Raw genomic sequence first — 3,644 nt, 5'->3', positions numbered from 1 at the left:
TGGCCTGCCAACACGAAAGAAATGAACCCTCCAGCAATAGCCTGGCATGGGCTCCCCTCCCACAGGGGTTGTTGAGTGCTCAGGCTTTTACGATTCTCCAGCCCCGTTCCAAGGAGCTTTTGTGGTTTAAATCAATGTGCTCCTGGGAATAAGTGCCCTTATTATTTCTAGTTTACATTGTTTGCTGTGCTCTTATACCACTGTGACATAACGCCCTTTGTGCAGCTGCACAATAACAGCCCTTTCAGGAATCTCCGAGAGCTTTCTAATTAGGACCCGCAGCCACATGACAGATGTAGACACAGAAGTCGAGGGACAGCGGCGACAAAGCTTCACCTTGGTCACAGGGGAGCCGAGCCCAGGTCTGACTCCTCCTGGAAGGCTGCAGGGTCTGGGCTGCACCACTGTCTAGGGGTGGACCCTACAGTGGTGGCCGCGGTGCTGTTAGGCTCCCTGAGCCCAGGGCAGGGCGTGCGGGGCCCTCGCAGGACTGCTTGGAAGCGCCTAAGCAGCGGAGCTATGGAGCTGAGGACTGAGAGCTAGAAATTCCCAGTGTTGGCTGAGCGGTAGCTCTTGAGTTTATAATCAGTGCTCAGTGACCAAGTTTCTAGGATGAGAAACTGTATTAAGTAAGGCTGAGTCACTTGAAACTGACTCTGCATTAAGTGATTAAACCTGATCGACTGCCTACTATGTGCTGAGATGAACTCCCAATCCCCTCTGCGACGTTCACATCCCAGACCGAAGGGGAGACAGATAGGGAAGCGAGGACTTGTAAGCAGCTGAGCGCTTGAATCGGGAGCAGACCAGAAGGTCAGGTAGCCGCCAGCTCTGTGGGGCTCTCAGGAAAGCTTCTTGGAGGGGAGGACTTCAACCTGGGCGCATTTTCAGAGGTGGACTGAGCCTGCTACGCAGAGCTATGGGGAGGAGAGCATTGCCTGCTGAAGGCCAAGTGCGAACAAAGGCCTGGAGGTGTGACAGGCACCGGGGATGGCAGAACAATGAAACTGTCACCATGTCTAAGGTGGCCATTGTTATCCTGCTGTCCTTCCTCTGTTCTGTCTTTATAGCCAAAACTCTGTCCCCTTTATTCTCAATATCTTTATGTTGGACGTCGAACAGGTTGAGCTTATTTTCTGTCTTTGCATTATTGCTTTAAGCTCCCGCCTCTCAGGGCACTGTGGATGCCTCTGATTAGAGGAAAATCATGCATTCGGGAGCGCCCCAAAGGAGAGCTCAGAGATGAGTATTTCACTGCTTTATGAGGACACAAAGGCAGCCCAGGGGACCTTGGGCACAAAATCATCTGGGCCATTTTCCTTTACCATCCATACAGCAAAACACACGGGCTTGGCTGGCTTCCAGGGTTACCTGTCACAGCTCCAGCCACCCAGCGGGAGGCCCTGTGGCCTCAGGCTTGTGGAGCAGAAGCTGTAGCTGAAAGGGGGTGGGGGTGGGCTGCGAGGGGCAACGCGAGCAGGCCAGCATCTAACAGACGTCACATACAGCAGCGAAAGCTTTGGATTTGAGGCCTGTGGGTCTGAGTTGCAGCGGGCTCTGCAGCCAGGCTGGGCTGGAGTGGCCACCTCTGCGTCCTCTCCCTGCCCTTCTTTTCTGGTACCTTTTGTTGCCCAGCCCACCTCCCACAGGGTCTCCGGGCAGCACTTTATAAACCTCAGTCAACGAGAATGGGAATGTAGTGAACTCCTCAGGTCTCACCCCAGTGCGATTTTGGTACCTCTGCTCACCCTTGGCACTATGGACAACCACAGATCACCCTAACATATGTGACAGTCACTGACCAAAGCTTTCTGAAAGCTTCCTTACAGGGGAGAGGCTGGCAGGAAAGTGAAACCCCGATCACTCAAAGCAGCAACGAATTCCAGATTCTGAGCAGGAGAAGGCTATTGCTGGAAGAGAGTGAAAATGATTCTAAGGAAGGAGGCAGATGAACGGTCCTTTTTTTTTTAACTTTCTTGCGAGCTCTTGGCCCTGGCCCACTCCCTCCTGTCTCAGACCTCAGATCCAGCAATATATTAAACTGCTGCTACAACAAACAGCAGTTGTTGGGTTTAGGTGCTTGGTTCAGAGAGCCCGGGCTGCGCTCTCGGCCACCGCAGGCCTCCCCCATGCCCGAGGGCTGTGCTCCTGTCTCCACCGCATGAGCTCAGAGCGCGTAGGAGGCTCCTTTACACCTCTTGTCCCCGAGGCGAACGTGGGGCCAGCAGGCAGCTCAGTCGGGGCTGCCCCGCGCAGGATGCGGGCCAGGGCTGGACGCCAGGGAAGAGTCAGAGGCCGGTGGGGGCCGGAACGGTGGAGGGAGCCGTTTGTTCTCGTCATAGCACAGGGTCACCTTAGGTACCACGCGTCCCCCTGTATGCTGACAGGGAGGGCCAGGCGGCCTGGCTAGGACACAGGCCCTGGAGGCATCCTGACTACGGAGCCTGGCTGGGGAGTCAAGATGTGGAGGATGGAGGGATTTTCAGTGAAGCGGGGGAGTAGCCAGGTGGAGGGAAAATGGAAACAGAACCATGGTGGCGAGGAGGCCTGCAAACTGAGCTCATGGGGTGCCCGGGAAGTAGCTGCACCACGGAATGGGGTACAACGGAGGCGCAGCGAGTGGGGCTCGGGGCTAGGCCGGAGTCGCACTGCGGAGGCTCTCCAGGGAGAGGGTGAACCACGCACCTAAACCCAAGAACTGCTGTTTGTTGTAGCAGCAGTTTAATATATTGCTGGATCCGATTTGCTAATATTTTGTTGAGGATCTTAGCATCTGTGTTCATTAGGGATACTGGCCTGTAATTCTCTTTCTTTGTAGTGTCTTTATCTGGCTTTGGAATTAAGCTAATGCTGGCCTCGTAAAAAGAGTTTGGAAGTGTTCCTTCCTCTTGGATTTTTTTGAAATAGTTGGGGGGGGGGGTAGGTGTAAATTCTTCTTTCGTAGCAGCAGTTTAAACAGAGGTGCTGACGGCAAGCTCATCTCATCGCCTTTGGTGGCTGTGGCTGTGCCCCTCAAAGTGAATTGGGAGGTTCTACACCCTTGGGGTGAAAAAGGGAAAAAGGGGAGGGAAAAAAGAGAGACTGAAGAATTCGGGGTGTACTGGGAATCCAATGGGAATAGGGTTCCCACTGGATGAGATAAGTGAGTTGGGAAGCAGTGGAAAGTAAGGGTTCCTCAGAGGAGACAGTGAGGAAAACAGGAGGCAGAAGCGATAGTCCAGGAAACTACAATGAGCCTGTGAACTAGGGTGACAGTAGTGGGAACAGAGGGAAGAAACTCGGTGGCAGACAGAACCCCTTCCTCAAAAGTAGGACAGCCCCCTCCCTGCCTAGACACGTATCTCATATAAACTCACACTTAGGAGGTGAGAGAAAACATGACTCTTCACTCTCTTTTCTCAGCTGTCAAGCCCAGGGGGCTCTCCCTCCCACCACTTCTCCCCCAATGGCCAGAGGCATTTGCTCTAAGGACAGAGAGAGTCACAAGGGGGTTATTTATATCTGCAGCGGCACAGCCTGAGCCCTTTGTCTGGAGGGCATGTGTTGGGTGGGGAGCAGGGCTCCATGCCACCTCCCAGCAGAGCCCTCAGCGGGGGAGTCTGCATGAGGTCCTGCTGGTGGAATGGGGCCAGGAGCTGAGAGGC

General features: G+C 54.2%; 1 non-coding gene across 1 annotated transcript; it reads left to right on the top strand.

Annotated features, from left to right (window-relative positions):
• Positions 1–2,943: 2,943 nt before the first annotated feature.
• LOC148090927 (small nucleolar RNA SNORA68) lies at positions 2,944–3,040 on the top strand. The gene has a single exon (XR_015716186.1). It is a non-coding gene; the product is annotated as a small nucleolar RNA SNORA68 (small nucleolar RNA).
• Positions 3,041–3,644: the final 604 nt, after the last annotated feature.

This window comes from Miniopterus natalensis, chromosome 19, assembly GCF_054644295.1.
Source record: "Miniopterus natalensis isolate mMinNat1 chromosome 19, mMinNat1.hap1, whole genome shotgun sequence".
Taxonomy (NCBI): domain Eukaryota; kingdom Metazoa; phylum Chordata; class Mammalia; order Chiroptera; family Miniopteridae; genus Miniopterus; species Miniopterus natalensis.
The sequence above is the reverse complement of the archived record's forward strand: the minus strand, read 5'-3'. Positions and strand labels throughout refer to the sequence as shown.